The sequence below is a fragment of the Mauremys mutica genome, chromosome 2 (genome assembly GCF_020497125.1).
Source record: "Mauremys mutica isolate MM-2020 ecotype Southern chromosome 2, ASM2049712v1, whole genome shotgun sequence".
NCBI lineage: Eukaryota > Metazoa > Chordata > Testudines > Geoemydidae > Mauremys > Mauremys mutica.
The window spans coordinates 267,739,212-267,763,587 of record NC_059073.1 but is presented as its reverse complement, the minus strand read 5'-3'; the positions used below and the strand labels follow the sequence as shown (position 1 = coordinate 267,763,587).

General features: G+C 42.1%; 1 long non-coding RNA gene across 1 annotated transcript; it reads left to right on the top strand.

The window, feature by feature from the left end:
- The first annotated feature begins 1,305 nt into the window (after positions 1-1,305).
- LOC123365339 lies at positions 1,306-21,690 on the top strand. The gene is made up of 3 exons (XR_006577533.1): positions 1,306-1,337; positions 1,410-1,487; positions 20,758-21,690. It is a non-coding gene; the product is annotated as an uncharacterized LOC123365339 (long non-coding RNA).
- The last annotated feature ends 2,686 nt before the right edge of the window (positions 21,691-24,376 follow it).

Sequence of the window (24,376 nt, the reverse complement as noted above, 5' to 3'; positions counted from 1 at the left end):
ATTTCCAATGTAATCACATCCATTTTCTACAAGACTGGTTTAAAGGTGATATGCAAAAGAAAAAGAAATAATTGGGTGTGTGCCCCTTTTTAACGTATAAAGAAGGCCCGCAAGACTTTTAGTTCATTCTTTTCCTCCCACTTGGGTTTAACATTTGAAATCCATTTTTTGTTTGCCCTGGAGCTCTGTTGGCAGAATTGTAACGTAACAAGAAACAGTAGAGTGAATGCTGAGCAACTGAGAGACAGAAGGAGTTTTGTGTTTCCATCATGAAAATGATACTTGCAACAACGACACTCCCTTAGGCCTGTAATTCCCCCCCAAAAGAGAAAATTAATTAAATCTCCCTACCCTAAACAGAGTTTTGACCCAAAATAGGGAGTACTGCCAGAAGTGCATTGCAGACTCGGCTATTGCGCCACGTTCCGCGTGTAAGGTGCTCAGATACTATTGTGCTGGAAGGCAGATTAGATAAATAGATTTGTTTTTGTTAATACAGGGTTCCCATCTGCCACTCTTTTGGCACGGAATCCCATGTCCTCTCACACTATGCCCTGAAACACTTGCCACCATTTTTTCATCCATATTTCCTCTCCTGTCTGTTCTCGCTCTCCCTTCTTGTCCTCTGTTCTTTGCTGACTCTCTTCCCTTCGGTAGTTTCAGTCTCCATTCACCGACTCATCAAATGGCTACTTGCTGCTGGGATGCAGGGGAGAAGGAGGAAGGTGAGAGGCATCCATCCGTTCCACTACTCTCGCCTGAGCTGAGCACCATTAGAGGACAGGAGCAGAGAAAGGACATCTGGTGGGCTGCTGACTGAGCCTGCAGCCCTGTAGATGTGAGTCACTCCTGGAACCACTTACAATAGGAGCCACAAGGGGAGAAAGTGTGTGGGCGCTAATGGAGGGGGAAAAAGCCCTTGAAAATAAAGTTATAAGCCATTAAAAAATAACTTTTACACATAGTTGCTGGTCAACTGCTAAAAATTAAGCAGACCTTAATGAAACCCTGTCCTGTATCTAACATCATTAGCAAGGACATCACAAGCAAAAAAATCGCACTTATAGTTCCCTGGAAGTGCAGCTGTAATAGGGAAACAATCTTGTAAGAGCATGGCCCCCTCTTATCTCTGTGCCTGATCCACTAGGGATAGCTGCCTATCTTTAGTTAAGTGGTAGAGGTGTGAACTTTGGTGTTAAAAGTCATGGGTCCCAACTCTGCTGGTGAGCTGTGGTGGGGGTTGTTACCGTGGCAACAGTGGAACAATAGCTTAGATGGGACCTGAGGTATTTTTACCAGTATGTCATCTAGCCCTGCCCAGTATAATAGCTACAGATGTATGTGTGTGTGTGGGAGGCGGGGAGGGGAGTTCAGTTGCTTATAACTTTATTTTTTCTTCATCATTCTAGGCTAGGAGGCACTTCTTTGGTGAGGATCAATGACTTGTCAAGTTTGGAGTCCACTGGACAGCGATTTTTGTGTTATCGGTGAGCTGAAAAATGCCTTAAGCTGTTCGAAAGATGAAAATATGCAACTTAACATGGAAAAATGGGTTTTCCTAAGACTTCCTATTTTAACATTCTCCCTATCCCCCTGGGGTGAGTGGATACATGAAAATGTTGCAGCCACAAAGGATCACTTTTCATAAAGATATGAATGAGTGAAATCAATGTGTTTCAATGCAGGTGTGACTGAAACTTTTACTGTAGTTTTTGCTGCAATTAACAGTCTAAAATGTAACTGTGCACGGATCTGGCTAAAATGTATAGCTGTACGTTACAAATAATGTTTTCATGGAGAAAAAAGGTGCTTTAGGACTGCACCTGTGTAAAACTGGGATTTTAAATTGTCCTAAATCTGACACCTTCCAACATTTTTTTACTAGTATATATTTTTAAAAATACTGATTTATCTTGCATTTTCCAAAACAAGCCACTGTGAAAATACCAAGAAAATACTTTTGCTTTGTCCTTTATGAAGCCAACTAGAATTTCAAACTGGAACAAATCAATAAAAATAAAGATGAAAATACGGTCAACATGTAAAAAGCTAGTGAAGAGAGTTAGCTGTGCATTCAGTTGACAAAAATGACACATTTATCCTGCTCTGCTGAGACGGGCTGGTAGGGTAGAAGATTCTCAGCATTTGTTCATTTAAAGATAAGGATAATTCCCTGCACACTGTACTATGAGCAGAATGCAAAGAGAATTCCTTCAAAGTCTGCTCAAGCCAGTAAACACACTTCTTCAGCAGTATAAGAATTCTTGCCCATCCTCTTTAAATTCCACAGGCAATCTGGCCAAGGCAGCTACTCCTAATTTCTGTTTAATGAATGATGTCTTATTCAACTCAGACTGATGTATAGGTCTTAAATATGGATCGAGACTTGCTATCTTGTGGATTCTCTGATGCACATGGTAAAAGAGTCAACAGTGTGACTCGTCTACATTGATTGAATTATGTTGTAGTAAAAACCTCATTTGGTTCATGCAGATTTTCCGATCGAAATGAAACACAAAATAGCTCCCGTCCTGATTTCTCACTCTTCTTTTCTTGTTCACTTTCTCACACATATTTTAAATAGAAACTGGTTTACTGAGAACAATATATTTTCTAAGGACTCAAACACTGACTGATGAGCTTATCTGCCTATCCTTATTTCCTTTACAGCATTTGTATTCAAATACAGTTTCAAGGCATGTGCTCACAAAATAAACATATCTATATTGGTACTTACAATGATTGCAATAATTTTCAAAGGGAAGAAAAATCATGCCTGGGATCTGAGAAAAAATGAAGTAGAATATTTGCTCTTTTGCCTGTAGATTTGACGGCTTGGAAAGTCCTATTATTCTAAGAATTAAATTGGCTTAGTCTAATACATACAGATGGCAATGCCTTGTGCTAGGTACAGCTGTCATTTTTGTCCACACACTACAAAGGGGAAAAAGTGTTATCTGTCCACCTCCAAGAAACAGCACATTTTCACAACACAAAGGTGAGCTTGAGGGTCTGTTTTACATAATTTCATCTCCATGCAATGAGTCAATCTTTGGTTCTTTTAAAAATATTTTAAACAGAAATTCTGTCCTCAGAGTTATTCTGGATGTGAAGTATACTGGAAATACAACCAACTGGTATGTTGAAATATGGTTCTCCCCAAAACTTTAGAGAAGCAGCATTTGCATCTTTAATAGCTGATGAGCCATTTGGTCAACCAACAGATTTACAAAGAAGCAGGATAGAATAAAAAAACTATTAATAATATAAAAAGTGCACATAAGTTAAAAGTAGATCACAATGATTAATCTTCATTAGAAGACTTTTAATCTTAAACAATCAGAAGTGTATGCTTAAGTTCATTGGTTATCAGTGCAAATGCATTTCTAACTCAGGCCTGGTCTACACTAGGACTTTAATTCGAATTTAGCAGCATTAATTCGAACTAACCGCTCAACCGTCCACACCAGGAAGCCATTTAATTCGAACTAGAGGGCTCTTTAGTTCGAATTTGGTACTCCACCTCGACAGGTGGAGTAGCGCTAAATTCGACATGGCTAGCTCGAATTAGGCTAGGTGTGGATGCTAATCGAACTTAGTAGCTCCGGGAGCTATCCCACAGTGCACCACTCTGTTGATGCTCTGGACAGCAGTCCGAGCTTGGATTCTCTGACCAGCCACACAGGAAATGACCCGGGAAAATTTGAATTCCTTTTCCTGTCTGGGCACTTTGAATCTGACGTCCTGGCTGGACATCGGGGCGAGCTCCGCAGCACCTGCAACGATGCAGAGCTCTCCAGCAGAGGAGTCCGGCCAATCCAAGAATAGAAAGAGGTCCCCAGCATGGACAGACCGGGAAGTCCTGGATCTGATTGCTGTGTGGGGCGAGGAGTCTGTGCTCTCGGAGCTGCGCTCCAACAAGCGGAATGCAAAGACCTTCGAGAAGGTCTCTAAAGCCATGATAGAGAAAGGATACAGCCGGGATGCGATGCAGTGCCGCGTGAAAGTCAAGGACCTGAGACAAGGTTACCAAAAAGTCAGAGCGGCAAACGGACGCTCCGGAGCACAGCCCCAGACATGCCGCTTCTACGAGGCACTGCATGCCATTCTCGGTGGGTCTGCCACCACTGCCCCACCAGTGACCGTGGACTCTGAGGATGGCATAGTGTACCTGGACAGTTCCTCGGCGATGTTCGCCGATGGGGAAGATGAGGAAGGGTTTGTGGAGGACGGCGCAGGCGACAGCGAACACAATACCGCTTGCCCTGACAGCCAGGATCTCTTCATCACCCTCACAGAGATCCCCTACCAACCCTCCCCGCCTGTTAACCCGGACTCAGAATCAGGGGAAGGATCAGGCGGTAAGTGCTATAAACATGGAAACTTTTATTTTTTAAAAAACGGGTATAGAAAAAATAGAAATACTATATACAAAATTTTACATGTCAAACTATATAAATAGTAGGTCCACACATATAGGATTGAACAGTAATCCTCTTGGGACAGTTCAACAAAGCTCTCAGAGAGCAGCTCGAAAAGCCTCCGCAGGAGGTTCCTGGGGAGAGGTGCCTTATTCGGTGCTCCATGGAAGCACACTCTTCCGCGCCAGGACATCCTAATGTAGAGAGGAATCATTGCCTCCACCAGCATTGCTGCATATGGTCCTGGTCTGTGCAGGGCTTCCAGTAGCATCCGCTCTCTCTGACTGCGAGTGACCCGCCTCAGGGTGATGTCGGTCTGGACAGGCTGCATCTAAGTCGGGCAATTAGTGTATTGTTACTATTGTTAACGGTTTACAATTAGGTTGCATAACAACGACCCTCGCTTAACAGCCACGTGCTGGAGGCCACAGAGAACAAGCAGACATTGATCTTTCCCGTGCACTGGCGGGAGGGGCTGGAAAAGGCTCAGCCTTTCTGCTTTCCAGATTGCCTTTAGCAGGAGAGCACAGCTATCCACTAACTGATAAGCATGATCTACTTTAAGGCTTACCAGGACTGTCTGCAAGACGGATTATGCTGTCTCTCCCCGCTTGTCCGCTCTCCTGTGCAATGGCGCCGCCAATGAGAGCGTATTCTGAAATCTCGAACTTTTCCTGAGATCTCGTGAGACTTGGTGCCCTGTATGGTCTTGTTCAGAGAAACTGACTAGACTGTGTTCACTGTTCGCAAACATGTATCTGTTCAAGGAAATCATTTACTGTTTCCCATCACACAGCTTCTGATCTTTCCCGGACTGCCCCGGCATCCCCCTCGCAGAGGCTGGCTCAGATTAGGCGGCGAAAGAAAAAGACTCGGGAAGAGATGTTCGCGGAACTGATGGCCTGCTCCAGAGGCGAGGCGGCAGAGCAGAGACAGTGGAGGGAGACCCTCTCTCAACAGCATCGCACACACATCGAACGGGAGGATAGGTGGTGGCAGGAAGACCATCAGGCGACTCAAACGCTGCTTGGGCTAATGAGGGAGCAAACGGACACGCTCCGGCGCCTTGTTGATGTTCTGCAGGACCGCAGGCAGGAGGAGAGAGCCCCCCTGCACTGTATCTCCAACGCCAAGAAGTCCTGTCCCCCCCTCACCAAAAATTACAAGACGGAGGGGCGGTAGGGGCCGTGAGAACTGTCACTGCACCACAGCTGAGTGCTAATGTTCCACACACCTCTGACGCTATAACTGTTTAGAAGCGCTTCCCTTACAGGATCACCCAGTCCCAAATCCAAGTTTCATCACCCCACTATGTAGTAGATTAATAAAAGCTGTTTGCTGTTGTTCACTCTTTCCGTCACGTCTTTCGTGTCAGAAGACTGTGTATGTAGGGGGGGGGGCAGGGGATTTATAATTGCACGGGATAGCCTACATTAGCAGGGTACAGACTATCGGGGGCAGGATCAACTGCAGGGCACACACAGACTGCATTCAGTAGTCACCAGGGTTCCTCTGTGTGGTGTATGCTGCCCCGGGTCATTCTGTGATGTGTACGCTTGTCCACGGTCCTAGCGCCTGCCACCCCCTAATGTTAAGGCATGCTGCCCTTACCATGCACTTCCACCGTAGGCGCGATCCTCTCTGCTGCCCTGAGCCCCAACAAGAGCCCTCATCCACGGACAGATACTCACCCTTCCCCCACACCCCTCACCCCTTCCTACGCCCAAACCCACAGCCCAGAGCCTGCATCCAATTCCGTATGCAAAGACGGCACCACTCGCCCCTTCCTGCAAACCCACCCCTACATGCACAACCACTTGAAACCGTCCCCCACCCCAGAGACCTATGTAGGAGCAGGAGGATGTCCGTCCTGTATTGTACAAGCGGTCTGTACATCAGTGCACACCGTACCCAGCACAGTATGCATCCATGTTTCAAACCCTGAACAGAAATGCAAAGTAAAGGAAAGATTTATTAAAAATAACTGTTCCATTTAATTTGTTTAAAAACGTGTTTTGGAAGTGGGGGAAACTTGGAGAACGGGGTATGTAACCGCAGATCTCACTCAACACATAGAGACACAGGCCCAGGATCAGCTTCTCTTAAAATCAAGTGTAGAGTCATAGGTTACCCTGCTCTCCGAGGAAACTTGCTTTCAAAGCCTCCCGGATACACAGCGCTTCCCGCTGGGATAGTTTTTCGGCACGGGTGTCTGGCTGAGCGTAAACAGCAGCCAGGCGATTTGCCTCAACCTCCCATCCGGCCAAAAAGGTCTCGCCCTTGCTCTCACAGACATTGTGGAGCACACAGCAAGCAGCAATAACTACGGGGATATTCTTTTCGCTGATGTCCGAGCGAGTCAGTAAGCTCTGCAGTGGGACCACCTCCACTTAAGACGTCCGAAAGCACACTCCACCACCATTCTGCACTTGCTCAGCCGGTAGTTGAAGAGTTCCTTCTCTCTGTCCAAGGCGCCTGTATAGGGCTTCAAGAGCCAGGGCATTAGCGGGTAGGCTGGGTCCCCGAGGATCACTGTAGGCATCTGCACATCCCCAACCGTTATTTTGTGGTCCGGGAAGAAAGTTCCTGCCTGGAGTCGTCTAAATAGACCAGAGTTCCTGAACACACGCGCGTCATGAACCTTGCCCGCCCACCCAACGAAGATGTTGGTAAAACGTCCCCTATGGTCCACCAGTGCTTGCAGCACCATTGAAAAGTAGCCCTTTCGGTTAATGTACTCGCTGGCCTGGTGGGCTGGTGCCAGAATAGGGATGTGAGTCCCATCTATAGCCCCACCGCAGTTTGGGAATCCCATCGCGGCGAAGCCATGTATGATGTCCTGGACGTTTCCGAGAGTCACTACCTTTGAGAGCAGTTGCTCAATGATTGCGTGGGCTACTTGCATCACAGCAACCCCCACGGTAGATTTGCCCATGCCAAAGTGGTTCGCTACTGACCGGTAGCTGTCTGGCGTTGCAAGTTTCCAGAGGGCTATGGCCACTCGCTTCTGCACACTCAGGGCTGCTCGCATCCGTGTGTCCTGGCGCTTCAGGGCAGGGGCCAGCAAGTCACAGAGTTCAAGGAAAGTGCCCTTACGCATCCTGAAGTTTCGCAGCCACTGTGATTCATCCCAGACCTGCAGCACTATGCGGTCCCACCAGTCCGTGCTGGTTTCCCGGGCCCAGAATCGCCGTTCCACACCATGAACTTGACCCATTGCCACCATGATCTCCACGGCGCGGCGTACCCTGCTTTGTGAGAGGTCTGCGCCACTCTGTGACTTCCTGTCCTCACCGTGCTGCCGGAGCCTCCTCGCCCGATTTCTCAGCAGCTGACTGTGGAAGAGGTGGACGATAAGGTGCGAGGAGTTGACAACGGCCATAAGTGCAGCGATGATCGCAGCGGGCTCCATGCTCGCAGTGCTGTGGCGTACGCGCTGTAACTGACAAGAGAAGGGCGCGAACAGATTTCCCGCCGGCGCTTTCAGGGAGAGAGGGCGGGAGTGACGGTTCAATAATGACAGTTACCCAAAACCACCCTCGGCACATTTTTTCCCCCAGCAGGCATTGGGGGCTCTACCCAGCATTCCAATGGGCAGCGGGGAGTGCGGGAACTGTGGGATAGCTTCCCACAGTGCACCGCTTCCAAAGTCGACGCTGGCCCTGTGAATGTGGACTCAGAAATTCGAATTAGTGTATTTAGTATGGATACACAAATTCGACTTCATAAGGTCGAATCCACAAATTCGAACTAAGTTGATTCGAAATAGTCTTGTAGTGTAGACAAGGCCTCAGATGCTTTTGTGAATGTGTTTTCTGAGTATGAAAGTCCGTTGTTTTGTTTAAATTAGCCTTTCCATTCCCAAGGCAACCTCATATCATAGTCAATACTAGTGCTGGGTGAGTACTACAAATAAGTACTCATGAATGTTTAATTTAATAATAATAATTATAACAATAAATAAATACTTACCTATTATATAACCTATTACCTTTTCATCAGTAGATGTCAAAATGCTTTACAAAGGAGCTCAGTATCATTATCCACATTTTACAGATGGGGACACTGGAACAAAAATGGACACCCTTGCTTCTATGGCATTTCCAACTCTCTTTGTTTTTGATTAATTTCTGTATGTGCGATTCTTTTATTCACAAGAATGTTTATAGAAAGCAAAAGTCACACAAATACTTAAGTGAATCTGTGCTCACTTGAAGGTTCTTGCTGGAAATATTTGTGTGGCCTTCTTGTTAATTTTCCTCCTCTTGTTTATAAAAGTTTGTCTTCCAGTTAGAGAGCAGAACCAATACCATATGGCTCAGGTGAAAAATCTCACACCATGAATGACAAATACAGACTAGGCAAAGACATATATGTAGTGAATAGTTCATGAACCCTCAGAATGTGATGTGATTGTATAATCAATCAATTTTAATCAAATACTTTCATATGAAAAACATGTTAATAGAAATTAGGACTCTTTTTTGAATAATTCACAAGCAGAAAGGAAAAAAAAAGGCCAAATGCAGTGAATAAATGATTTAATATTGATGTTTTGCCTGTCTTGTCAGCAGACGCCTTCTCACACATGAAAAAGCCACATAGACGTGGGCCACAGAGAAACTCTTACTCCCCAAAACTTTGGGGACAAAAGTTGCAGGTTTGCTAATTTATCTTCAGTGGTGTTACGCTCATGTGAGAAAATCTGGCTTACTGGTTCAAAGCCACCTAACAGTAAACTGCGAAGGTTTTGCTAAAAGTTAAATACTTGTGTGTATGGTAAGAGAAAAAAAATAGCAATAGGATTTTCCTTTAAAAATGTTATTAAAATACACATTTCCTGCCTAAGATCTGAGAAGTCTCAGCTGTGGGTTCATGGTTTTTCTCCTTGTGTGGGATATAGCAAGTAGCATAATCAAGGAGAACAAATGTAGGGAGGTAGAATGGAGTGGTTCTGATGTCACTCGGATTGAAAGAGAAACTAAGGAGTATAAAATCCAGGATCATAAGACAAATACAATTATTTTCAAATGTGTTAATACTTGTTGCTGGTTAGATTTTAAAACAGCTTCTGTAAATTTTTTCCTGCTTTTGGAAATGTTTCAAAAGAGTTTTTGTTTTAAACAAACAGATGAACAAACCCCAAAATAAACAAGAGAAACCCCTAAACCTTTATGGTCTGTTGACATGTTTGACTGATGGAAATTGGACATGCAGACAAAGTAAACTACTCTGGCTAAATGGTTTTGAATAGGATGATGGCCTGCTGTTACTTAAATCCTCCCTGCTGTCAGATCTCTGGAGCATTCTTTGTTCTAGTTTTGGAGAGACTTCTTGTCAACTCACCAAGCAGAAAACTATGGCTGGTGCTGTCAGAACATCATACTAAGTGGACAAAATGACTATTCTCAACATAAAGGTTATAATTCTTTTTCAGAACTCCATCTGGTTCTGGCAGTGGGAGCAGACTCAAGAATGGAGAGAACTCCTCTTCTGATGGCCTGAGTGCTCTTTCTGAGCTAAATTATAGCCCCTCCAACATTATTTTTCTTTTTTCTTTCCATAGAACCATCAGTGAGGGAAGACATGGGAGGTATCTTTCTTCCTTTCCTGTACTAAAGTGTAATTACCCACCCATCCCCCACCAATATTGCCTTAGTTAGTACCTGAAGCCAATGCTCTCTAGCACCACCTGAAGTAAATGAAAGAATCAGCTGCTATCAGGAACAAAAAGCCCTAAGAGTGAAATCCTGGCCCCATTGAAGACAATGGCAAAACTCCATTGACTTCATTGGGGCCAGGATTTCATTGTAAGTGTAGCTAAACCTGGATCTCCAAATGGAGAATATTTTAATGTTCTGTAGAAGCAGCAAAGAATCCTGTGGCACCTTATAGACTAACAGACGTTTTGCAGCATGAGCTTTCGTGGGTGAATACCCACTTCTTCAGATGCAAGTCAAAGAATCCTGTGGCACCTTATAGACTAACAGACGTTTTGCAGCATGAGCTTTCGTGGGTGAATACCCACTTCTTCAGATGCATCTGAAGAAGTGGGTATTCACCCACGAAAGCTCATGCTGCAAAACGTCTGTTAGTCTATAAGGTGCCACAGGATTCTTTGCTGCTTCTACAGAACCAGACTAACACGGCTACCCCTCTGATACTTAATGTTCTGTATTTCATTCAAACATAAATACATATGCAGTAGGGAGGGGCTCAGGGCAGAAAGTTCAGAGCCCAGTCTATACTTTATGCCTGTCAATGGTGTTGATTCTGCCCACTATGAAGATATTGGTGCAGTATCCAAGCTTTTGGAGAGTCAGTTTGGTCCAGTAGCTGGGGTGCAGGTCTGCAATTCTAACAAGCTGGGTTCCAGTCTTAGCTGTGCAGCTGACCGGCTGTGTGACCTTGGACAGGTCACTTCAAGTCTCTATATTTCTTTGTCTTTGTCCCTCTTACCCTTTGTCTGTCAGCCTATTTGAAAAATTCAGCTCCCAAGATCAGATCCTGAATAGCCTGAAAGTTCAGGAGTGTTTGGATCTGGGGGTTTGGTTTGGCCCTTCTGTATGAGATTGCACATCAATTGCTATTTCAGTGAATAAGTGGTTCCATTTCCTAAAATTAATTTAATCCAGTTCAGTGAGTTTAAACCGTGTTGTTGTCAACATCTGAGCAGATAAAATGTGATTCTGAGAACTCTGTGAAAATATGACCTAACCTTTCCCAGTGTTATAAATAATAATAATACAATTTAAGGGGGGGGGATGCTTGAAGTAGATTAGAAAACACTCACGTTAAAAGGCACCCTAACAATATGGAGAAAAAAAACTACACGGGGATAAGTTTTCATTGTTAGTTTTGGTTAAACAGGCACTGTTTACCACATGGCAGCAGGAGATACCATGTGGCTGCTATCTGAACATGGCTGCTGTTAGCAGATACTACTTGTTTTTCCCTTTTGTTTTTCTCTTGGATTATATGTCTGTGCTTGACATTAAAGAATTCTAAAAACATGTATTTGATGCCTGCGAAATAGAATTCTTAATATGGCACGGAGAGCCTAGTTAGCAGGTAATACATTTGAGTTTATTTTATGGATTTTTGCATGTCATTTTCTATGAGCAGAAGAGACAGCCTAGCAGAGGCTAGAATAAAGAATCCTTTTAATCCATCCAGGGTAAGTAAATGCTGAGTCCTCAACAACAGACACCAAGGGTTGGATTAACCCCTGCTGCTTCACAGTGGTTAAAATTACACATCCCTCTGCCAGCCAGGGCTGCCAAAAGGGGTTTATCCTTTGACGGAGAGGAGAGGCTGCCATATTTTCACCAACACTCTCACCTTAAATTGCAAACCCTAAGAGGTCAAAAATCATGTGTCAGGCATGCCAGAATCCTGAGGCTGGCTTAAAAATGATAGAATTTTGTTTTTTTCTTTCCATTGTGGTTTTTGAGCCTTTAGGTTACATTTGAGTCATGTTTTAAAGCTTTTCTCAAAAACCATAAGGGCTAGAAACTTACCTTAAAAAAAAAAGTTGAGATTCTTACATAATTGCTTGACTCCAGACTCTGGGGCTAAAACACCAGGTTTCATGAGACTCATGATAAAATTGTGATTGTTGGCAACACTGTCACCTAAGGAAAGCAGCTTCAATTTCTTCCTCTGAATAGATCAGCAGAGGCTGCAGCCGGGGTGCACTGAATCAGTGATCCCCTGTCTGCCTTTGTCACTGCTTTTCCCCAGGCAGCATTGTCCAATTTTGGGGGCTGTGCTGGCTGACTGCCGACCTCTTTCCTCAGCATGGAAATTGCATTACCACTATCTTGCATTACCACTGTCTCATCTACAGCAAACCTCTGGTCTCAGCTGGATTCCTAACAGTTGGTTCAGCCCCTGGAGTGAATCAGGCCACTGAATTCTTGTTACACATTCATCATGATGAAAACACGAGCACTGCTGATGGTCCAGTACAACAACATATAGCTTAACATTTTTCAGGGCCTGAACACCCAACAGGTATTTTTCATGTTCCAGAAGAGTCAGGTACCTAAGAGCTTTTCAATAATGAGGAGGAGGCAGAAGGATGGGTGTGCACGTTAGTTCTGCTATATCTCTCTAATCTATATGACCTTTTTGAATCTTGTGACTCTTTTGGTTTGATTCAGAGACTTACTCTCAATCAGTAAATCTAAGGTAATAACTTTTCTTCCCTTAATTTTTAGACAGACTAGTGGATATGATACTGGCATAGGGATCCAGGAGACTTGGGTTTATTCCTTCCTTGCCTCCGGCAGGCAAGTCACTGGACTTCTCTGTGCCTCTGTGTTTTCTCCCACAGTTTGTCTGTCTTTTCCATTTAGGTTCTGAGCTCTTTGGGGAGGGGCCATTTCTTACTATGTGCTTGTACAGCACAATGGGACCCTGCTTCAGTTGGGGTTTCTAGACACTGCTATATCATAAATCTAATGGCAAAGAGACATGATCTAGCAGTTAAATCATAGAACTGGCAGACTCAAATCTTGGTACTGTTTCCTACTATTTCACAGACTAACTATGTGACCAAGAACAAATCACTTAACTTTTTTACCTCACTGAGTTTATCTGTAAAATGGGGATAGTAATCCCTACCAATGTCAGTGGCCTGTTGTGTGACCAACATATTAACATTTGCAAAGCGCTCTGAGGTCCCTGATTGGAAGGCCCCACATAGGCCCACAATATTATTGTTATTATTTAACCAGCTTTTGAAATTCTTATTCAATTTTGACTCAGTCTTTAATTAAGATGGGTCCTGCCGGAATAGGAACTGAATAAAACTAAGCAAAGACTTCAAAATTTGGCCCACTATTACTATTCATATGGCAGAAGAAGCTCTCTCTTGGATACAACCCCTGGTTTTTGGCATGCTTTTCCTAGATACCTATATTATGTAAACTGTTCTGTAATAAAAGTTACATTTGCTTCGAAGCCATCCTGAATTTTAAGCTGTCGGGGTCAGTAATTAAACTTGGCCATGTCTGTCAGGTTCAGGGCCAAAAAATTTTAAGATCATCTACTCAGCTGCTTCTTTTCTTCACCTGACTGAAATCAGTCTAGGAGGCAAGAAAAACAAAAACTGACTGCAGGACTTTTACATGTACACGCTTTTTAAAAATTAGAGTATCGGTTATACCCTACACTATTCTACAGCAAACTAGTTGTAGTATTTGTAGAACCACACAATCATCCGTTATAGATGTGAAAAATAGTTTTGTAATATGTATATTTCCTCTCTCTGTTATCTATCTCATTACATTCCTGTTGACTGTTTACATATACAAAGAAAGAGACTTAGATTTAGTGTACTTCAGTTGCCTATAAAAAATAATCCAAATTCTTACCATCTCCCATCTTGACTGCGGCAACCTCCTGTCTGGATTTCCTGACATCCACCTTGCTCTCCTGAGGTCCATTCAAAACACTGCTGAAAAAATCATATTCCTGGCTTGTCCATTCGATCCTTGACCCAGCCACACTCACAATGGCTCCACTTGCTTCACCATCTCCACTGCAGTGAACCCAGGGTTCTACTCAAGGCCTTTTCCAACTTATCATAGCCCTTCCCAATGTATTGTAGTATCTCCCTTGTTACACGCTTTTATATCTTATCATGTCAAACTTGCCCCCATTGGCTTCACCAACCAGCCTCCATCAGCCATTTGTCCTCTTCTCCCACCATCACGCTTTCTCACCTGCCACTCCTCTTTCATATCTCTCCTCAATGGCCACGTCTACCATGTTGCTTACAGGAAATGCCAGCTAATTAATTGCTAGGTAGATGGACTTATATTTTTCATATATCCTATAAAAAAAATACTCTCAGAACTCTCTAGCTGTATATATTTGGCCTACTTAAGTACAAGTCCGTATTGTTATTTCCCCCCTCCTTCCTTCCAATTGTTTGTTACATTCCACTTGTAGCATTTCAGATTAATTAGATTGTAAGTTCTTTAGGGCAGGAATCATGTCTTCCTATATATATATGTACAGGGTTGAGTGAAAAGCGGTCCTTGTCTTCACTGGGGTCTATATTCACTACTGTAATATAAATAAATAATAACTCATCTTTTCATCACCTTAATGGCTGTGTGATCTGTGTGTATTTATGCAATTGCAGTAAGTAGCTGTAGAAAGCACTGTGATAACGTCAATAGGAGCCCAGTATGGGAATGTAAAATTAATGAGCTAGATGGTAATCTCCTTTTTAGGCAAATCACATTTTGTAATACAGCACACCCTCTCAATTAGTCTGTTCTCAGGAGCCAGAGAATCTGTGTATTGTGGTGAAGTGCACATTAAAATTGAGTGCGTTTCCCGGGAAGATCAGTGTAGCTGATAGTCAAAGTACAATAACCTTGTATGAAATGTAATCTTATAGCAGAGAGCATTATAGAGACAATGCACTGTACTTTCGTATTTGTGGGGTTTTTTAATGTTTCTGGGGGTATTTGTTAGTAAAGTGGAAGATATTTTAGCAGCTTTTGTTAAGAAAAACATAATAGGAAAGCCAAGCTGTGTCCTTCTGCAAGTTTGTGCTATGCCAAAGCACTGATCAAATCATTAGCAAAGTGTATGACTGGCAGAGAGCATGAAGACCTGTTTCTTGCTCTCCATGGTAATTATCATTCTCATCACAAAGGTTAAGATTCAGACTTCCCTTCCTAGTGCAACTGAGATCTGAATCACTTCATAATAAGCACTGTGCTGCTAGAAAAGGCGCACTGTGCAGGCATCATAACTGCAGTTCTACTGGACTCTAACAGTGGAAAATGATTAAAAAAGGAAGTCCCTTGACAGAGGAAAATGTAGGGAATGTGAATCTTTGCTGATGGTCAAATGCTGCTGTCTTGTCTAGCATAAAGCAGGTTTCTGTATTTACCTATTTTGTCATTTGTCTGAAAATGAATGCTTTCCCCTCCCCCACCCAGTTATGATGTGATCCTAATGAAGTGGCTGTGCACATGAAATCAAAACACCTGTATAGGACATTGAAGACCGTTTTAAGTTAATTAGCACAACCTGCTATTATACAGAAAATGGGCCCAATCCAGCTGTTTTTAACTTAGGCAAAATTCCAAGTCATTTCATGGGCTCAGTAGGAGTTTAACTAATTAAGGACTGTCAGATAGGGCACATTATTTGCAGTGATCAGATAGGGCAGAGGGTTAAGTTAAGGGGACAATTTTGGAGGCCAAAGTTCAAACTGGTTTAGGTCATCATAAGTGAAATTAGTTTGGTAGTCTCAAACCAGACGTCAGTGGACATTAATATACAGCATGACACCACAGTGTAAATTGGCAAAAGTGGTGATTTCTGCTTAAGACTAGAGTAGGAAAGATGTAGCAGGTCATAGGTCAGACTTGAAGAGATGAGAGCTGGTCAAAAACAATATTTTATTCAGAAAATGTTGTCAATTTTTTTAAAAAATTGAAGTTTCAATATAAAAAAGAAACAGTTAAAATGTGGAGAAAAAAATCCTGATTTTTTTTCATCCCAGCTTTACATATGGCCTAATTCATTTGTACTTTTAGTGGAATGATCTTGGACCACTGAAGTGCATCAGAGATTTGCTGGAGAGTGCAGTGGGAGGGACAAGACCTGTGATGCAAAGCAGAAGATGAAGTCCCAGAGGATTCAGGGGAGTGTTCTGACAGATGGGCAAAAGCAGCAGCTCAGCTCAGACAAACTGGAAAACCATCGTGGTTCACATTTTCAGAGAGGCCTCAACCCAGATTTGAATTTGGGAGCCCAAAAATGTAGAGGCTCTTGGTGGAAACGTGTTCCTTTGTGTACACCCTACTGTACTTTGCGTACTTCCCATACCTCCTCTTATGAAAAAGAACATTTTATATGTCTCACCCAAAGTAAATGACCACTACATAGGTGAGTTAAAGTTTGCACTTGAGACATTACACATCAAGTCATGAGCCAAGGCTGTAAAACATTTACCTGTTATGATTTTTTCATTAGTTGATTGGTACCCAATACTGTGCCAAATTCAGGGGGTATTTCCATTCATTTCAAATGAGATCCACCTACTTACCAAAAGTGATTATGACTCATGTTGTAACAGTGCCTCTCAGCTCATAAATTTCACTATATGAAAAAGTCTAGGAGCTCCGATGTATTTCACATCTTCATAGTGTGTATCTTAGTTTAGCTCTTTTCAAGTTTAGGAAATGGATAAACAAAAGAACTGTGGTTTATACACAGAAGAGTGTCTGCTGACTTTAATTAACAAACACCCTCCTTTAGTTCAAATGGCAAAGCATTTTCCTGGAACATTTCCTGCCTCTTTGAGTTTTGTCTGAAAGTTAATTTATCAGCTGGCATACATACTTAGGCACATGGAACCCAAACCTGCTTTCATTGAAGTAAATGGGAGTTTTGCCATTGGCTTCAATGAGAGCAGGTGCATACCCTTAATGAGGTGTGTAATGGTATCAGTGTACACACAGAAAACCTGGACTCAGTCAGCATTAGAAGCATTAAAGGAGAAGAACCATTTATAAGAATCCCAGAGCATGTGAATGGTGCATCATGGTGACATTTAAGCCTTGACAAGGACAGTGAAAAGATCAAGTTGAAGAACAGAATTAGACATGAAGATACTGTCACATTGAAACTATTCACCTGCCACTTGGAGAAGTTTATAAAAACCTTGAATAGGAAGGAAAAGGGCATCATGATAAATGAGAGCACCTAAGCCACATCAGATCAGCAGATAACATAGTCATCTTTGCTGAAATCCCTAAAGACCTTGAAGCACTAATGAGAGAATTAAACATGAAGAGTATGGCATGAGCAATTAGGATAAGGGAGGGTGGAATTGCCCCCAATAAGACTTGATGCCCAAACCTTCACCCCATATTGAAATCAGGCTTGACCCAAACCTTTGCACAGATATGAAAAAAGGCAAAATGTTTTTCCCCCCTCATTATTTTTCATTTTCCATTGCTTCCCTACTTCCTGCCTCTCGCTAGGAATACAAGTGCTGGAATGCTGCAACTTGCTAGAATGTTTTCTTGCAGTATTTTCGGCTTGCCCTGAAATAAGAAGTACCAGAAATCTCATAGCAGTGCTTTCATAGCTTGGGAGACCTATCTTGTCACACATTAGATAGATCAGGCTTGGTCACTACTTGGATAGAAGGCGTTATGGGGAAAACACAAGGTACTGCACAGAGGCTGTAGGATGATTAAGTAGATGGCGCTCGGGTGCTCTTTTTCTCAGCCAGTATAGAACTGACTTCCCAGCATGCTGAGAAGAGGACTTGCTTTTGCTAGACAGTATTGCTAACATTTGGATGAGATATTTTCCCAAGCTCCTTACCACTTGTCTTTATTATATGCTTTTTCTTTTCCTCTACTAAGGTGCCTACATTTTGCCTAACTGAATATCCCATGAGGTTTCAATGACATATGTTGTTCGTCTTCACTTCTTGCCCTTAACAGTTGTGTTACTGTGCACTGCTGAAGAGTGGCTGCATTTCACTCCAGAGGGTTCTGCTTTCAGCTGTGTATAAAATTATCTTTTATATTCTGGGCTCAGTTCTGCTTTGCCTTGCAGTTCCATGGATTCAATTGGAATACTTCATTAGCAGAGAAATTGCCCCATAAAAATGGAAGCTGGATTTGAACCTCCTTTAAAAAAATTGACACGTTAAATATTTGGCAATACCCACAATCGAAATGAGTCCATTTGAATCTGTGCCCTTGGTCACTTTTACTTTCCCTTGGTGTCAACAGGCCTCCTCAGTCAGTCCTTCTGTTAGCATTTTGTTTTTTCCCAGGGAGTGATCTGCTGATTACTAATCTAATGAGTAAATGAGGTGTAGCTGAGGAATGGTGTGGTGTTGGAGGCCATGCCTTTAAGGACTGAGCTTCCCAGACAGAGATTCTGGGTGGAGTGCTCTTTTTATGCACAGTCAGCTGGAACCAGACACCCCCCAATCCCCCAGAGCTTTGGCAAACAGCCCCTAAGCACTGAGTGATCACTGACTAGCATATGGTGCAAGGAGTACAGCACACGAAGAAGATATGCTTAGTGGAGGAATGGAGCACTTAAAAGCCCCAGCAGAGTTGAAACTCTTTGGAAATATGGAAGACAACTGGAGAAGGTGTAATCAGCACTTTACTCTGTATCTACAAGCATTGGATGGCAGCAAAAAGGAAAATAGTCACTGGTTCTGAAGCCCTTGATGTGTTTAATAATTTTCAGTTAGCACAGGGAGAGGAGGCTGCCTAGGAAACGGTAGTACAGAAATTTGAGAAGTGCTGCGCTCCACTTAACAATGAAACATATGAGAGTGATGTTTTTAAACCAGAAGTGGAAAGGGAAGGTGAAACCATAGAAGATTGGCACTAGATCAATCACAGAATCTTTCAATTTGGAGACGCTAAATGAGTCCCTGATAAGAGACCAGCTCATGGTTGGCATCTGGAACAACAAAATCAGAGAGAGACTATTTGAAGACCCAGAATTAACCCTTGGGAAAAGAATTAGAATTTGCCAAGCAAAGGAAGTCACTCAGGGAGGCAGAGGATCAAGGTGTTCAGCCTTAGCAGCCCTCCTGGAAAGCCTGTGGCAGACATTGACCAGAGTCTGCCAAGAGGGAAGCTGGGGAGACGTCACTTAGCTACTCTTAACAGAAAGTGGAAAAATCAGAATTTTCTGTCAAAGCTGAAATTTCCTGGACAAAATGTTGGTTTTGTGTAAAGGACATTTTTCATTGAAAAGTCATATAGGTTAATAATTTCTGACCAGCTATATGTGGAAGGGAAGGTGCGGTATTGGGACTTTAAGGATTTAGCTTCCCAGTTTGGGTGGGGCATTGTGAAGCTCTTATTGTTATGCACAGCCAGTTGGAATCAGACAAAGAATAAAGCACAGCTCTTGCTGGCACCTTAAGCACTGAGTGATCACTGACCACCACAGGTGGTGAGGAGAGAAGCCTGTGCTCTGAAAGATGCTCTGTGCCTCATTGAAAAATCAAGGCGTACTACAGTTCCAGACTTTTTAAAATGTGTGCCTTTGTTCACCAATTCCGTGTATAGTTAGGAAAGAATCTAACAAAAGCCTCATTGTTAGAAATAGCTCCTGTTTTCCTATCTACTTTTAGCATTTTATCTTGGCCATAAAGTGCAGCCCACACAATAAGTAAAGCGATATCCCTAGCTATTTATCTTCTTAATAGGCAGAGTTGCATGGGAGAAGGCAGATGTGGGCTCTGGGGCCTCCAATAGCCACCCTTCCTTGCAGAAAACTTTCTCAGTCAGACTTTAGAATGAGCTCCGAGAGACCCAGCATTCATGTACTTTGCCTCTAGTTTTATTTTTTGTGATTTCATTTTTCTGCCGTATTTTTTTTATTTTGTCAAGATCTATTATCAGCACTGTGAAGTGTTGTGAAGTTTCAATTCCAGCCCTGTGACTTGTTCTCTTCTTGTGAAAGTTAATTTTTGTCAATGAAATAGTTTCCTGTAAAGCACCTTATTGTTGGGTGATTAGCAGATTAGATCCCAAAGCTTTTTTAAACTGCCTCAGATGAGCCCCAGTAAAGTGTCTGGTGTCAAGGCCCTTAGTTGCTGATAGAGTAAATCATAGAATCATAGGACTGGAAGGGACCTTGAGACGTCAACTAGTCCATTTCCCTGTACTCATGGCAGGACTAAGTATTATCTAGACCATTTCTGACAGGTGTTTGTCTAACCTGCTCTTAAAAATCTCCAATGGTAGAGATTCTACAACCTCCCTAGACAATTTATTCCTAACAAAGGGAAGAGAGCAGTTGTAAAAATGATCCCCACATTGACTTTTACATAAAAAATGGACATTACTGGTCAACATAGAGGTCCAAAGGCCTGGTAGAAAGACCCCAGAAATCTTAACTATGATTTATGTCTGGCTTCTGTCTCTCTATTGTGAGAAGAACCAGAACATCCTTAAAATTTGGGAAATTTTGGATCCCAAGGCAGCTCTGAAATGTGCGGTTCTTAACTGGTACTTCTTAACTGGTCTCTACTCTCTCCCTCTAAGATCCAGGTGAACACTAAAAAGATTGTTCTTGCTTTTGCTAAAATAAAGTGATAAAGAATCCAACACACAGACAAAACAGATGAATGATATTCTCCTTCATTTTAGTTGTGAAGAATGTCATAGAAACAAAGTTGTTAATGATTTTCATGTTTTTCATTGGTTTATCCAAACCACAGAATATTTCTACTTCTTGAATTAGCACTTGAAATATTTATTTTTCCTTTGATTGAACATTTTTTAATTTTTTTTTATTTTCACAGACACGGGAACAAAAATCTACCTAAAGGTTAAGAAGGAGAATTTGATTTCTGTCTAACTGAATTTTCTTTAACAGTCATCACACATCCGCTAAGATGATGAGTTATTGGTTGTCAATCCTGTATATATCGACCGTAATCTTCCAGAATCTGTCCTTCCTATATGTGTTAAAAGAGGATATGCTGTGAGCTATAGAACAGAATTAATTATTTTTCCTCTAGAAGAAGAAAAGAGAAGATAATTGCTAAAATAACACTTCGATCAAAGATGTCTCTAAATGCTGAGTACTGTGTAAGGCAAACTTCAAAGCTCCTTCAAAAGTAATAAACTTATCAATGCTCTCACACAAGTTAAACTTTCTAACTTTTCATTAAAATACTATTTGGAAATTTTCATTTTTATAATTAATTTTCACCTGTTAAAAAGCAAATGAAGAATGGATGTTACAAAAGAATATGTAAATATCTAGAAATCTTGTTCATTCCTGTAGATGTTTTTGAAGAGATTATTTTCATGTCTGTCCTTGAGGATTGTTTTAACTCCTGTTGGTTGATAAAGTTTTAATGACCTTCAGGTTGGCTAAGTAAAAATTCTGTAGAGCTCTATTTTAGAGAATACTATAAGTAATACCTCTCAAACATTCCTTCCTGCTTACAGATGTAGATGTAGTTTTGAAGGAAAGAAATGCTGAAACTCTCATTACTTTGTGTGCATGGCTGTGTATGAAGAGAACAGAGGGGATTTTGCAACTAAATGCATTTTGCTCGGCATCCCAGTTAGTTTAGTGATAACGTTACATTTTAGAATTCAATGGAGATGGCTTTCGTCAGTGAACAAATAACACTATGTGACTCACTTGTGTAAAACAAATTCTGCATTTTCAAATTTAGAGGTTTTTATTAGAGTTGGTTGAATTATTCATTGCAAATAAACTATTCAGCAAGGATAGCTTTTTTTAATCTTGTTTGTACGTTTTTTAAGACCTGATCCTGATTTCTACCAAGTATGCATTATTCAAAAGTCTTTGCTAACAAAACAAAGCCAGTGGGTTATTTGTAAACTCTTTGCTTTATCTATTTGCTATTGGTTATTTGTGATGTGTGATTGGGTATCTACATCACATGGCATTGTTTCTGCCCTCTACCAACTCCTGCTGATTGGATAACTAAAACCTTTTGAGCAGATGAATAATGTGCTTCTCAACTCAACTATGTCAATATTTCTCAAATTTTTCATAGTTAAGTCCCTTTTTAGGAAAATGAAACCAGTCATATTCCCCCTTAAAGGCCTTCCCAAAATAAGCTGCAACTCTCAGTGGATTGTATTTATTAGTTAGAATAGCCAGAAACCACTTCCTATATTGTTCAGTCAGCTCTTGTTTTCATTATGGCATTACATATCTAGCTAGAGCTAGCAAAACAGCATTCACAAATATTGTTGTGACTAAAACCCAATGATTTGGTTTGCTCATATTCACAATAATTTTTACTTGGCTTCTCACGAGGAGTGAGAATGTATTTGCAAATTTGTTCATGGCAAGAAAAACTATTGCAAATACTACTGTGAATAAACACAAGAATTATTCACACCAAAACTGGTTTCATAGCCATTTTTAAAAGCTCTGTTTAATACGCATACAATACATTTACTGAACTATTATGACTGCTCATGGATATTTGCAGACAGGAAAAAAATATGCCTGTTTATAAAGCTTTGGTCATTCAACAGAGAGCAAAAACAATACCATATGACCTAGGTGACTGTGATGGGACATGCCCGTGTCCCAATGATAGCAAACCTAAGGTGTATCCCTGCATACAGGCAACGCCAATTAGGCACACCTGAAGAGCCTGCTCTACTTGAAGAAGGGGAGCTTAAGAAAGTGAGACTGGCCACAGACTTGGAGGAGTTTGCCCAAGAGGAGAGCCCAGCAGCCAGGGGATCCCAGCCTGAGGCAGTGACTATCCTTCCCTTCCTCCCCTTTTCCCCCTCCCCCTTGTTTAGGACCGACAGATACTGCAGCCCTGAGAAGGACTCTGGACATCTATTCTTCGTCAGTGCCCTGTAGCCAGACCCGAGGAGCCGTGCCAGAAAGTGAAGTAATTACACCCAGAAAGGACGCTGGGAGTGAGCTCACCCAGGAGTTGGGGCTCTTGTAGGGGACTGAGGGTCAGAGACTGGAAAAGGCTATGTCCGAGCTCGGGCTGAGGGTTGGCTGACTACAGTGACCAATTTCATTAGGATACATTTATTGGATATATTATTTGTAACAAACAATTCAACCAACTATACACAGAATCAAGACTATATACGTGAACCCTCTCCACCCTCCTCAACATGCGTTTTGGGGACTTATAGTGTATTACAACACTAGGGTGACCACATGTCCCGATTTTATAGGGACAGTCCCGATTTTGGGGTCTTTTTCTTATATAGGCTCCTATTACCCCCCCACGCCCATCCTGATTTTTCACATTTGCTGTCTGGTCACCCTACACAACACTGTAGGCAAAATTTGACTAATCACATTTCATGTGTACAGGCTTTCTTTCATGGCAGGAGGCTGCTGGAATCTTTAGCGTCTATTGGTTGTGGGAAGGAGAGGGGATTGTTTTGCTTTGTTTTAAATGTGCATTACTCTGCTTAATGTATTTTCCCATTAAAGCATTGTGAAGAATAGTCCATTTAAACTATAAAACATTGCTAGATGCCTGATCTTGCAGTCCCTCCATGTGTGGAACTACCTTTGGTGTCAATGGGAGTTTTGCACATGAAACGATTGCATGATCAGGCCCGACACCTTGAACAGTTTGTTATTCTAATAGCAGCTGAGCTGACCCACATTGAGATAATTGACCTTGACTTCTCATACATGTCTTCCTTTCATCTTACGAAGTGTAACTTGCAGTGCATTGAATTCTGTTCTCTTGGAACAGCAATGGGGGAAGGACAATTGCTCAGAGCCCTGAAGCTGGAGCTAAATTACTGCTGCAGACACAAAAGGTTGCAGATCAGATGTTCGCATACATCCTATGGTATAGTGGCTTTACACAAAGGTATAGGTGTCTTGTTATTAGTTATTATTTATATTCTGGTAGTGTTGACTATGTTCTAGGCACTTTCAACATAGGAAGACACAGTCCTTGAACTGAAAAGCTCACAGTTGCAGCCTGAAATAAATACCAAACATTTGATCAGAATGATTCACTGCATGTTTCCAAAGAGAACAGTATATAAATACAATCCTAAATGCTCTTCTTTCACATGCAGACTATGGGGCAGATTCTGCTCTGTTACCCTAGTATTAATTTGGAGTGCAACTCAATGAAGACCAAGGGATTAGTGCAGATTTTAGGGCCAGTCCATATGGGCAGCCCCTTACACACTGATGGAAATGGAACACTGTGCAAACATAAGGGCCCTTTGCAGAATTAGGTTTTGGAATATTGTAACAGAGATCAGAATCTAGCTATCTGTGCTGAGTGGACACTGGCTCTGTGGATAATCCAAACAGAAAAAATGGACGTGAGCGAAAACCTGAAAGATGATATTTTTTTCCGAGTATAGTTGAAAGGTTACAAAATCCACTTCCACCCATAACAACATTCTGAAGTCGTACAG